The sequence below is a fragment of the Camarhynchus parvulus genome, chromosome 4 (assembly GCF_901933205.1).
Source record: "Camarhynchus parvulus chromosome 4, STF_HiC, whole genome shotgun sequence".
Lineage (NCBI taxonomy): Eukaryota > Metazoa > Chordata > Aves > Passeriformes > Thraupidae > Camarhynchus > Camarhynchus parvulus.
Genome location: NC_044574.1, coordinates 65,428,961 through 65,442,832, shown reverse-complemented (window position 1 = coordinate 65,442,832; position 13,872 = coordinate 65,428,961). Strand labels below are relative to the sequence as shown.

The window sequence follows — 13,872 nt, the reverse complement described above, 5'->3', positions numbered from 1 at the left end:
TATAATTAAAATTATAATGGGTTGTGTAGGCTTTATTGAGCAATTAACCAGTGAGCTTTTTGTTGGTTTGGAGTAGCCTATTCTTAATTGCAAAAATCTGAATGCATTTTGGAGTGAATTTGAGATGAATTAGGAGTATCCTGACTTTGTAGGGTACAACCCTACAAGCTTGGGAGTTTTCCTTGCTAGTGAATTAACCACAGCATGTGCTTCTATTGCAGTTTGCAGCACCCCAGTTCCAAAACTGCTGAGAAAAGGTGAGAGGCCGCACACTGGAGACAGTTAAAGATACCTGAGCTTGGGCTACTGAAAACCCAAAAGCTGCTGGGATTTCTATCAATTTACTTTAGAGGACATTAGTAATTCAGTATTAATCTTTCATAGGTGATACATGACTCAGTTTTTGTCACCCAGGTCTCAGACTGTCTGGGAGTGATCTACCTCTTTTTCTCTAATCTACTTCCTTCTGGAAGGGGCTGCTGCAGAGCCTTTCCCTGTGCTTCCAGAGCTTCAGTTCAATCTTGGGAGCTGTAGCTCTCCAGTGGTTGCAAGAAGGGTGTGAGTATACAGATTTTGTTAGACTCTCTTGCCTTTGTTTCTACCATTCATAGCTCTACAAAATTAAGGACTAACTGTATCCTGTGACATGCAAAGGATCTGAATGTGTAACAAATTAATTTACAAGACTCTTTAAAGAAGTAAGTTAAACCTCCAGTGTGTTTGTTATACATTTACCACATGTAAAGTTCAAATGTGCAATTGACAATTGAGAAGGTTGGAAGGGGAGCTCAGAAAAACCAAGTCCAGCATCTCCTTCACCAGACAGAAAAAGATGCTGGCTTCATCTGCTCTTATGTTTCACAGTTCTTCTAGGAAAAAAAATCCATATGTTAGCCTGCATTGATTTCTTCTTGCTATAATCCAAGTTTTTTACTACTTAGAATTTATTCTCCATGTTTCTGGAGAGCACCCTTTCTTTCCTTTTTGGGACAGCCTTTTACATCTTTAAATACAGCTTTTTTCTCTTTCATTTCAGCCTGAAATTCAGTAATTCATTTTGTTAGTGTGTCCGCAGAGGTCACACCTAAGAATGTGGCATTAAAAATCCCTTACATGAATAAAAGTTTCGTTTCTAAAAGGAATTTTTCTTACCAATGTTTTAGATGTGTAAATAGGCAACATTCTACTTCTGTACTTTCCCAGATTTTTGTCCCTTCCTGCATCTTTCACTTATGCTTGACTAGAATCCTGAAGCTGGTTGGACCCTAGCCCAGAAGATCTTGATCTGATAGAAGATTGAATTCTCCTTTTAGTAGGAGTTTTCATTTAAAAACTATCTCATTACAGTTAAAATCATGTTGTTTTGTTTATCTGTGGTTTATTTAATGCTCAACAATGATGGAGGCAAGATACCAACTGAAAATCATACCAATTTATGGGTGAGATGAGAAACTATTTCTGTAAGAGCATGCCACAAGAGGGTTAAAAAGAATCTGCCAACACAGCCTGTCTTTCCAGTGGAGTTGCAGAAGGTAAATTTGCTTTTGTGAGAGCATCTTGACTGTGCTGGAACTTCTGAGTGTTTATGTGTGACTGGGTCTTTAGGCTTTTAACTGGAGCTGGGTTTCATAGGAAACTCTGTGTTCTGGTGTTCTCCAGCCCATTAGAACCGTTGAGCTTTGCCTGAAGCTTAAGTACTTTGTGGCATGTTTCTCTTTAGGCTTTTCCCTTAAATCTGTGGAGTTAACGGGTCACATAGCAGCAGTCAGTGTTTCTGCCAGAGCAAGCTGTATGTTCCTCTTTCATTGTATGGAAGCACAGCCTACAGACTGAACATAATACCGTTTAAGGTTTTAACCTTTTCAGATTAAATTACCATAAGAAAGTTTCCCCGAGGCATTTTAATAATGACAAGTTACATAGACCTTTTTGTCTTCTACTTCTATAGGCATTAACATTTTGGCTTTAATCAACGTGGCTCAGACTTAAACCTTACAGGTTTTCCTATAAGCTGTTTAGTTAGATGGACCTTCATAGCAATTCTTACTTGTTAATTATTTCCCTTCCCTTCAGTTTTCTGTGCACATGTTCAGAGCTTGTGCAAGGGTTTAGGTTTCTTTTCCTGTCTTCTTTTTCAATGAAAAAATGAAAAGGATTTGGTGGATTGTGAAGTAGAAAGGATGTAGTGTGTCTTATATACTGGGAGAAGATAGCATTGAAATATTGCCTCCTGAAAGCCATGACTTGAAGAGGTTTCAGTTTCTTGTGTGTGATGATGTGTTCAATACGCTGGGAATGGTGAGAAATCTTCTGTCTTTGTCCAGGAGCAGGAGTGTCTCCAATAGTTAATGTCTTTACATTTTATGATTGAAGAATGACTGCTGAAAAAGAAATAATCAGGCCAAAAAGGCAGGAAAATAATTACATTGACCCAAGGGTTGAGTTGTACAGAGGTGTTCAAAGTATTGCAGAGGAGGTGCCAGAAAGAATGGAGGTGGGTAGGTTCCTGGTGTGCTTGTTGACATCAAAATGTGAGAAAATAGCATGAAAATAGAACTGAAAATGGGATCATGAAAAGAAGGCAATTGGGGAAATGTACATCATGAAGAAATAAAAGGGGCAAAACAATTGCTATAAAATTCCTCTCTCTGTCACATTTGCAGATAACTTCATACAGAGTGAGGGCTGTGCAGGCAGGTCGGAGGCCATCAGACTTTTGGGCTCAGTTGTGGTTGCTGCTGTTTAAATTGATGGGGTGAGAGGAAGGCTGGAATAAAGGATCGTATGTGATGAGTGGACTTGGAGTCCACAGACCACCAGCAGTGTTTTTACCTTGGGTTTTTTTCTTTGTCATGTCCTAATAAGAGCTGGTAGTGCTTATGTGGAGAAGGGAAGGTGGGCACCTTGCATAAGATGGAAGTTGTGTGCTACAGATCTGTGATATCTTAGAACACGAGAGAAGGAAGGTCCCCTGGCAGCACCTTATTTTAGGTTATTTGCAGTATCATGGAGTTGTCCTGGAAGAAGGAGAGCGCTGTTCAGAAGTTCTAGGTCGGTCAAGGAAAATACCAGCAGTGTAGAGATGACAGTAACAGGCAGGTAGGAATGAACCTCAGGAGGAAAATCTGTTCAGAATGGGATTACAGCATGATCTCCATCTTAAAGCAGTTAATTAACAAGTCTTGGTTTAACTACATCAGCTCTCCTGCAGCGATAGTGAGCATGACACACTAAGCTGTCTATACTTTCTCTACACTTTCCTGGAGTCGAGTTCAGCAGGACATTAGAAAAAAAGCACAGTTTGTAGGTAAAGTGAAGCTGATCCATAAGAGAAATTGTGTCTATAGGATCTTGGATTACCCTAAATGATCAAAGTCTAACAGATGGAAACTTCAGCAGTCAACAGCACAACACCAAATCATTCTGTGTTTCTATGCTTTTTTTGTTAATGCCTTCTTTAATTTTAAATGGTGGTTTTCATCCACAGTAAACAATTTGTGTATGAATAATTGGAGGGAGGAAGTGGGAGTTGGTAGTTTCTATCACTTGTTGTATTGTAGCTAAGGCTAATAAATATGAGGCTACAAAATCAGTTCCAAAGCTAAAGACAACAGTGCAGTAAGATTATAGAATCAGGGTTACACAGGGCTAACCTAACAGTGTTTCTTGAGAGTAAATTTTGGTGGCAATACAGAAAGCATCAATTGGAGCTTTACAGGCAAAACAGAAAAACTGTATCTGCTGGGGGCTGGGGATGGAAAAACCCAAACTACAAAGTAGCTGATAAGGCCCCAGAGTGATGCACGAGGAACATATGCTGTGAATTGTGCTTTGGGGAGTATGGGAGAATAATTTTGATGGGACACAGGAAAGCTGCTCCATCTGTTGCCTCTTCAACTAAGTGCGATAAACATTAGGATAGTCTGTTTTACTAAGATGGAAAATAAGATGGATAAGGATATGTGGTAACAAAGAGAGTAGGAAAGCTGTCTTAAGTGTGCTTGACTAGGAAGGTAAATTCTCAACAGCTTTTCATCTGGTATTTGTGCAGAGGATTTTCTCAAAATGAGGCTGGACAGTATAATCCTGCAATCAGTTCAGCAGTGGAAGTGTGAGGTGCTTTGTGATGGTGTGCAAGACATGAGGCAGGCAGGTGTGGAGCAGCTTGATTAGGGAATGATCAAGATTTTAAAATGTCAGTTGTTGATTAGCCTGGTTCTTCCAGGCTGGCAGTTCAAGAGCCCCCTGTTCTGAAGGAGCAGTTCAGTGTTGAAACAGCCACTTCAGCTCCTCGTCTTCCTGCTTCCCAATCTGTAATGTTGGTTTTTTTTCCCTTTGGAATGCACAGGACAAATCTAATTAATTTGGGGATTGTCAGACTGACTGCAGTAGTGATGGTGGCTCTTTTATTGTGTGTATTAATCTACTGTATTCTCTTTTATGGTCATGGCATAATAGAACGTAGTAAAGAAGCATATAGCCTGACAACAGGCCCACAATTGAATTTATTCAGTGCAGTTTTCTACCTGCCTCATCTGGGAGTTGTTCTGTTTCTTTTTGTGCTTAGCAGTTCTCTCATGCCAGCAAATACAATCATATACCTGGAAAGAAATATCTGTTCCTTCAGTTGTGTTTATGCACTGCATAAATAGAAACAGAAAAAAGAAAGGGATTTTTGTCTATCTCCAAAATGTAGAATAATACCTACAAATTCAAATGCCTGTAAAGCTACAAGAATTTCAACTCCGTTGTGTAGTAATGTGTTCAGATAACACAGCTTATAGAAGTTACATTTTTGTTTAACAAAGAAATATTAGTTTTGCTACAACTAGGCAATCAGGTAGTTAATAAGGAAAGCTGAAAAGACTGAATGTATGTGTGTATGTGTGTATATATATATATTTCCCTCATTGTACCTTTGATTTCATAAATTATTTAAAACTAACCTTGTAATTTTGATACATTCTGCTGCATATATAAACGTGGTCATTTTATTATTGTGGTGCCCCACTCTTACATGTTGCATTTCAACAACAGGCTTTTGAATATTTGCGAAGTAAGTTGTTATCTAAACTTTACATGTATGCAAAATAATGTGAAGTATAGGCAATTCTCTCATTTCTACTAATGATAGTTTTCAGTGAGTCTGATTTGATGCTTTCATCTCATGCATCTGATCTAAAGCATACATTCTTTGGCACCTCCTACTTTTTTTTAAAAAAAGAGATGGATTTGCAGGAAAAAATAACATTGAGAACTTAATTGATGCTTGATAGAAAGAAAAACATTAATTTTTGACCCTAAGTAAAGAGCTTTAAAGCAAAACCTGGTGGATGACAAATTCCAGGAATAAATCTAAATAACAGCAACTTAGACAACAGCTCAAAAACTGGGGATGGAGGAGGAGGGGAAATAGGCTTAGTCATGTAGGTCATGGGACAGGCAAGAAGATAAGTCAGGGAGTAATCAAATGCCTTAGGTGTCTTCATACTAATGGAAAAAAGGTAAGGGGTGAACAAGCAGAACTGGAAATTTTAGTGTACAGTCAAGATTGAGTTCAGTGCTCTAAAAGATCTGTCAGGATAACTTGTATAACAGGTATGTGTTTGAAAAAAGTAGCTTGTTTTGTACATAATATGCTTGCTTGTAGTTCTAGACTAAAGTAAAGAAATTTAAGCACCTGGGGAATCTGAATAAAATACATATATCACATGTGGTGGTAGCCCTGCATGTGGGATTTCTACTTGCAGGTTTGTTGGTAAGCCTGATCTTCCATGGACTGTAAATGAAACTGCCTATCAGACCACCTTGTGTGTCTGAGAGTTGACTTGCTTTGTCCAAATAGGGCTTGTGGTAACTCAGAGAGATTCCCTCACCTCAAAACTTTTGTAAAATTCCAAGTGCTTTACCCCACCAAAACAGCAAGCTCAAGTAAGCTAAGCTGCTTTAAGATAACAAGTGGTGTCATCCATGGCATAGAATTTGGATGATAATGTCTGTCTCTGGTAAGTTAAAAATTTGAATAACAAATAGGAGATAAACATCAGCTGGGAAGGCATGGTAGAAGCAGGAGTCTGCCAGTGACCATGCTTCTGATGTCAAAGAACAGAGAATAGTTAGTGGGGAGACATAAACTAGCTTCAGTCAGATTGGAAAAATCAGCTGAGGAAGTGAAATCTTTTGGGTATAGTGACTATGAAATGATCTTAAATGCTTGTGTTGGGTTAATGGTTGGACTCAAAGGTCTTTTTATAGAATCCTAAATGATTCTATGAGTCTTTGCTTAGAAGGGGAGGAGGAAGAAAAGCAGATTAAAAAAGATGGAGATGTTCACCATCTCAGAGGGTTTGTGAGTAAGATCTGATGAAGACAAATGTAATGAAAGAAAGGAACTGGCTGGGAAGAGCACTGAGGTTGCAAAGCACTGTATTAAATGTCTGGTTCAGTGAAACTGAGCTCCTCCTCACTCACATGTTAAACTCCAGCAGGAAGGTGGCAGGAAGAAAATAGAGCAGCCACTAAATGTGAAAGTGAAAGAGTAATGTAAAAATGAGAGCAAGACTGCAAGTTCCAGGTGCATTGATGGTGTTTCCTGTGAGGTATGTTTTACAAGAAGTAACTCCATTTGTGTTAGCAGAAAAAAGACAATAGCCACCAAGTGTTAGTCTGCTATTCCTTGGGGAGAAAAAACTGATAACAGTAGGAAAGATAAAATTTCAATGCTTCTGTGTATTGCCCTTTCTTTAAAAACAGTAATTTTGCAGTCAGCTAACATAATTAAAAGTAGCAAGAAATAGGTAAGGTCAAAGAAAAACAGCCCAGGCCAAAAACCTCAAAGAGATATCCAGTATAGAATTGGTGAGATGTTCTCAAACTGTTACTGATTGTCTGCAAAGCAGAGGTTATCTTTATCAGGATTGCTGAAAATTCAGAGTTGAAAGAACAATTTGTGTATTTAGTGCCTTGATTTAAGAAGGATATAAAAGGCGTGGGGAATTAGAAATGTGTCAGTCGAGATGAGAAATGTCAGAAGAAATAATCAGACAAACTGTTTGCAGACAGCTGAGAGATAACAAAGAGGTGAAAAACAACTAACATGGTATGACATGGTTTGGTTTTGATAAATTTAATCTAATGTCTGTTTGGAAGAGTCACAGGACTGGTGGATAAGAGATAACCATAAATGCCACCTTGTCTGCAGGAAGGCTTTACTTGCATGAGACTGGTGCAAACAGCCCATGTGCAAGGTAGAACTATATTTGACTACATGGAATAAGAGATTAGTAACTGTGCTTAATTATCAGTACTCCACTTTCAAACTGACATCGCACATCAAGTTGGTTTCATACCAACTTTTTCTTGTGGCTTTTTTTTTTTTTGCTTTTCAATCTGTTCCTTAATTCTGTCAGGTGACTGGAGATAAATGGTTATAAATTTTGGGTACTGCTGGCTTCCTGGTAATCAGCCTGGTGTTATCTGTGGGGCAGAAGTTACAGGGCTGGAAGTACAAGGCTTGAATTGCAGGAAAGCAGGTAAAGGTTAGACACAGGAAGGGAAGGAGAAAACTTCCCAGTTTCAAGAATACTGAAGCACTGGAATGGATTGCTTAGGGAGATAGTATTGATTTGTGGAAATCTTCAGGAGTGCCTAGGCTTGTGTCTCAGGGATGGCAGATGTAGAGCTCATCCTGCTGAAGGCGTGGCAGTGGACTAGGTGACCTCTCTGTCACTATAAAACAGAACTGGGACAGTTTGTTTTGAATACGTTGCCTTTTTTTTTTTAATTACATGTTTGGGGAAAATCTTTTCATTGTCTTGTGTGCTGTTCCCCTCTTTGCTTTTGGGGACACAGATTTGTATGTCAGACTCGGTGCAATTCAGAATTTATTTGATGTTAGGACGTATGGCAAGTATATTCCATTTAAAATACAGTCAGCCTGCTCCTGGTAGCAGTTGTGCGTGGTTTTCAGGCACAGTTGTCTGTCCTTTATAATAGCCAAGTTGTTTGCAAACTGTTCTGGGCAGTCCACTATTACACCAAAATATTTGCTCTTAAGGCTTCTGTTTTCTGAGGTCTCAAGTAAATCCACAAGTAGATCAGCTGGCTGTGCTTTGTAGCCAGAAATCACCTCTGTATTTGTGTGAGACTGTAGGAGGGCTCTAATCAATACCCAGGGTCCAGCATGGCCTGTTTCTGTGGGACCAGTGGCGCTGGTTCCACCATCAGCTCTGCCTTTGTCTGGCCTGATGCCCTAGAGCTGCCTTTTGTGCTCTCCTGCTGGGGCTGCAAGTCTGCCTTACAATTGCAGATAAAATCCAGGTTGCTACAAGACATTGCAAAATCAGGTATTGAGTTGCACAAGACTTGCCTGCTGTTTCTAATTCACCACTTCTGAAAAGGCCAGACCCTCGATTTACATCTGTGTGCTTCACCCAGAGCTTTCCCAATAGGTGATTCTCAGGGTGGGTTTTGTTTAGTTTTTCTGCTTTCTGCCCCTTCCTTCATAGGATTAACCGTGGTTGGGTAAAATTGTTAGAGCCAGTTTGTCTTCCTGTGCAGCCTGCAAATAAATAATTTACTAGAAACAATAATCTGTATCAGACTGTAGCCCAGGAGTGTGCCTTAATTCCAGTATTACACTTTGTCAGAAAGTGATAATCAGCTGCAGTGCACTTTATCTTGTTGAGAAAGTACAGAACAAGTACCTCGATAACCAGATCAGATCTGTCAGTGTGTACACAGGTGTGCCCACATCCAACTGGGTCATTTCACTTTCGCCTTATGGATTCTATTTTTCAGCTTTTTAAAGTGTGGAATTGTTGTGTGCTTCACAGCCCTCGTATTTCATAAATATTCCCAGATAGTTAAGGGGTCCTCTGTGTCTGTTTTTCTGGGTGTTATTCCAATTAGTAAGAAGGAAAGGCCCGTATTCCACATGTATATAGTGCCAAGAATTGGGGTGGTGATACACAGAAAGCAGCTATTGATTTGATCATTAATTTCCCTTTTAATCATTAGCCAGAATGCATTATAAGGCAGGTAAATAAACTGTTTACTGTAAGTCATCCATAAGACGTAAATGCCTTGTCACAGGACAAAATAAAACTCACTCTTCTACAAACAGTGCTACAAGCAATTTGTAAGGATGCTCTGGTTTTTCTTTCTGTGTGAATACAGCTGCTAAAAGTTCTTGGAATGAGGGTAATATTTCATCAGCTGAACAGCAGGAACTGCCAATTTTATTAGAAGTTAAATTCACCTTTTCTTTTTTTATTGCGACCTGTGCCCCAAATGCAGTTTGGAAAACAAAAGAGAAGATGCAGCTATTGGTGTAAGTCTGTCTTTGCTGAAGCTTCTAACAGTCTTTAACAGCTTTATCTTCGCTGGCTCCATGCTTTTAAATGCAAATTGAGAACTGGGGGTGGTGGGGACAGACAGCTTTAATGGATTATGCTCCCTGCTAACCAGCCCCTGGATTATTACAATATACAAATGAACATGTGTCTGTAAGCATAGGAGAAGCGAGCTCTGGTGTTTGCTGTCACTTGTGAGAATTTTTCAACTAGGGATGATTACAAAATACTTGGAGTTTAGCATTTTGTTTTCTATTTTTAGGCATTTAGAAGCTCTTAGGTTTACTCCATGAGCAGTGGAAGTAGTGAAAACTCTATTGTATAGATTCATGCCCTTGGGTACCTGTGTCCCTAGGTGTCCTCCACTGGCCTGAGCTCCCCTCTGTAGTGTCTGTACAACATAATTCCTTCTCCTTTCCCTGGCATGCAGCTCCTCCAGCTCTTAGCTGCCCTGCAGAGCCTTCTCCTTGCCTGTGTGTTCCCCTGGGCACAGCAGAGCTTCTGCTGCATCTCACTGAGAGGCAGCAGCATCAGCTTTCCCCTCAGTGGTTAGGATTTTTGCTAGGTCTCAGTCTGTGATTTTCAGGCAAAAATCCCACTGCTGCTTATGTTGCTGGCAAAAATTACTACAACATTATGTAAATATAGCTGGCTTATTTACAGTCTCACTGTGCGCTTTATTTTCAGTTTTTGCCAATACAACATAAATGGAAGTAAGTGTCTTAAAAATCACGTTGTGAAGGGCTGTGATATATCATTTTGTAAAGCACTTACAAGAAGGAAGATGCTTGTTAGCTTTTCTGAAGATTGAGATGTGTGCTTGGAAAAATATTTTGTTATACACCAGGTATTGTTAAACTCTTTATATATAAATACATAATCACAAAGGCATTGATCCAGTATCTACAGAGGCATAGTCCTGATCAATGTGCAGGATTTAGGAATATGACAAATAGCTGGTGAATTTCTTCAAGGAATCTGGTGCAGAAAGTGGGAAAAAGCAGGAGGAGGCTGTGTGGAGTAATGATGTTGTCTGCTTCTTTGCGAATTTGGTGCTTCTCAGGATACAAGTTGGAAATACTGAGATATAATCTCTTTAGGGTGTCCCAAGAAGCACTTTGTTAAAGCTTTGTTACACTGTTCAGGAAAGGAAAGAGCTCAGTAGTAGTAGTACAGTAGATTTCCAAGTATGTAATTTCTGTCATAAAATTTGAACCTTGTCATGCTTTGTTAAAAGTAGCAGCACTTGGAGTCTGACAAATCAGGGGTAGTGGTTGTGTTTTTCTTTGGGTTTTTTTTTTTGGCCCTGTGTCTTCTGGCCTGCTTAGGAGATGATTTTTATACCCTTGTTCTGTGTGTTTGTCAGCAGAGAATGCTGACAGCTGGGTAGAGAAACAGGAGCCCTTCTAGGATGCTGCACTCCCAATTTAAGTGGGATACAGCTTTTTTATACACAGTCAAATATGAGGAACACATTATGATTTCTTTTGCCCTTGGAGCCACTCATTAATTGCTATTTGGCAATGTGTTTGCTTTATTCTTTTTTTTTCTTATTTAAATAAGTATGTGCACTCCTCTGTGACTCCTTTCAGCTTTTGTGGACAGTGCCACTGTCTTTCTGCTCTGTTCTGTTGTGTCTTTGTGCTTTTGTGGATCCAATCAAAATCTCAAGGCCAGCCATAAGCAGAACTTCAGCATAGTTTGTGTATATTCCTTCCATGTGTGGAAAATCATGTTTGCATGGGTTCAGTCAACTCAGTAGCAATCCTGAAGAATTCTATGGGATGGCTCATTGTTCTGAGGAATTCTTGTTTGCTGCAGAGCATGTAAAACATCTTTGCTCTGCATAAGTAAGTCATTAGATTGAACTCCATCTTTTAAAATACCTAATTGTGCTGTTTTCTCTGGAGATTTTGTATTTTTACAAATATCCAGGTTAACTTGGGGCTTTTTTAATGATCACCACTTTTATAAATATATTAAATATAACAGTTGTAAAGATAAAGCTGTTACCCTTTCAGAAGGTAAAGAAAATCAACTTCCAATCTTTTGAGAGGCACTCTGCAATTAAGCAATCTGTTACAACAATCTGTAGATGAATCACCCTTGAGGGAAGTGCTTTAAAGACCTTGTTAATTCCGTGTTGATTTATGTTATTTTCCTGTGTAATCAAGAAATGGTAGGGGAGTGGAATTACTAAGTCCTGTTATGGAGGCAAACACAGACTCCTAGGATGGTGTAGAAGAGACCTTTGAGCTCACTGACCCAGTACTGCCCAGTCCACCACTAAACCATGTCTTGGGAGAAGAGACTGATTTAGGGAGGGTTCACTCAGTGCCTCTGTCCAGATCAGCAATAAAGAAACAGAACTGGCCCCAAAACTGAGCCCAGGCAGTGCCACTTGTGACCCACCCCCAGTTGGGTTTAGCTCCCTTCCCGTTCTCTCTTTAGACTGCACCATCCAGCCAGTTTGTCCAGCAGGGTGATGAGGGTGACGCTGGCAGAGGCTTTACTGAAGTCTGGGTAAACAACATCCACAGCCTTGCCCTCATGCCCTGGGCAGGTCACCCTGTCCTGGAAGGAGATCAGGTTGGTCAGGCAGGACCTGCCTTTCCTAGCCCTCTGCTGTCTGGGGCTGATCCCCTGGCTGTCACATAATGGGATTTCTGGCACATGAGCACAGCACTTCCCAAAAAGTTTCACTGCTGTGTTCCTTGGCATCCGCTCTGAACTCGTGATGTGAAGTGTCTTGGAAGAACAGAATTTTATCAAGCAGTTTCAAAGGGCACTTAAAGAGAAAGCCTGATCAATATCTTGTTAATGCCACGCTTTTATTAATATTGCTCTAAGCTGGGAGAAGTCATTGTGCCTCATTTCTTATGTGCATATATTTTTCCTAGTGCAATTTAAATTATGTTAAGATTCAGAAGTACAAGTTTTGTGAATTGGAAAGAAGCAGAGCACAGGGAACCAAGGGGCTGTGGAATAGCATTTTGTGGAGCAGCTTCAGTGTGCTATGACTTGTCTGCCTGGGAAAAAATAGCTCAGAGAGGCTGTGGTACAAATGGCATAGATAGTGGGAATATGAGATTACTGCTCACTGCCCCTTCCAGTCAGAAGTTGAAGAATGTCAAATGGAACAAGGACATTTTGGTTTTTAAACCACAAAAGGAAGGGTTATTTCATGCAGTGTGCAGCAAAGCTGCAGTCAGCCTTGCTGTTGTGAATGCCAGAGCCTTAAACCAGTTCCTACAAGACTTGGACAGACCTGTGGAAGGAAGTGTGGTCAGTTAAGGGATGTTAAATGCAAAGACTGAATCTCAGAAAGTCCCTGGAAGCAGTGGTGGCTGAGAATAATGGTAAAATTTGGTCTTCTAGTGCTTGCCCAGTGCTTACATTATTCCTTAGACATCTGCTTCCAGCCCTGTTTGGAGGCAGAGTGATTTGGGAATTTTCCCAGACAAGACTGTTTGCTTTTCCTGGTGGGGTTCCCAACAGGTAAAAACTGACACAAGAATGTTTCTGGATGCTCCTAAAGTATTTTGTAGGCATTTTGTTAGGGTCACATGGATTTTAAGTGAGATTTTTAATTTAAGATAACCATTACCATTTCTTCATATCTCATAGTGACATTCATTCTCAAAAAGTAATTTCATACAGAGAACTATGTGAGAAGAAAATCAGTTTTGATAGGGAAAGAAATGTTGCAGGAAAAATGCCTTGACACAAATAGCTGAGGGGCCAAGGCAGCATTTTGGTGGAGGAAGGGGTGGAAAATGTGGTCATTTCCAACTGCCTCCTTTCATTGTGGGATTGGCATCACTTGGGAAAGTAATTTTAACCTCATGGCTACTTTAATTTCCTGTTCTGTAAATTGGTAGCTGCTTAACTTCCCAGCCTAGTGGGCAGTGATTCCAGTTGGAAGTCAGGCATCCTCTGAAGGAGTACCTAGCTGGGGAACTACCAAAGAGTTCCAGAAGTCTTGTGCTTCTGGAAAAAAAAAAGGAGAGAAGGCCATGTTTTAAGATCCATGTAATACTTAATATTTTTAGATCACAAGTATTCTGTACTTCCTTTTTATACCTCTGAGGAAATTTCCCCTCTAGTCTGTTCTGCTACATTCTGTTGTTACTGTCAGACATGAAAAGTGCACCACTGTTTCCATTTTGCTTTTTTTCTCTGTCAGAAAACCAGAAAGTAACAAACCTCCCCCTAACAAGGCTTATGAATAATTTCTGAAGTGGGTTACATTCTTGCATTAACAGGCAGGATTCTCCTATATTCCCATTTGAATGCTTGGTAGGTGATAATGTGTTGGCCAAAGTCTTCTGAAGGTAAATTTGTTCAGTAAAATAAATGAAAAAAGGTTATTATGGTCTTGAGTAAAACAAAAAATACTTATGATGGGTATGCCTTCTGGACATGTGCAAACAGCAAATTTACAAGAGAGTAAACTGTCAGATATGTATTTTTCTCACCTCGTTTCATTTTCCAAGTCCTTATACTATAAAGTCAAAGT

At 39.8% G+C, this 13,872-nt stretch overlaps 1 protein-coding gene across 1 annotated transcript in view; it reads left to right on the top strand.

Moving 5' to 3' along the window:
* The window catches only part of ANKRD50 (ankyrin repeat domain 50), a 40,609-nt gene that overhangs the window by 7,382 nt on the left and 19,355 nt on the right, over positions 1-13,872 (top strand).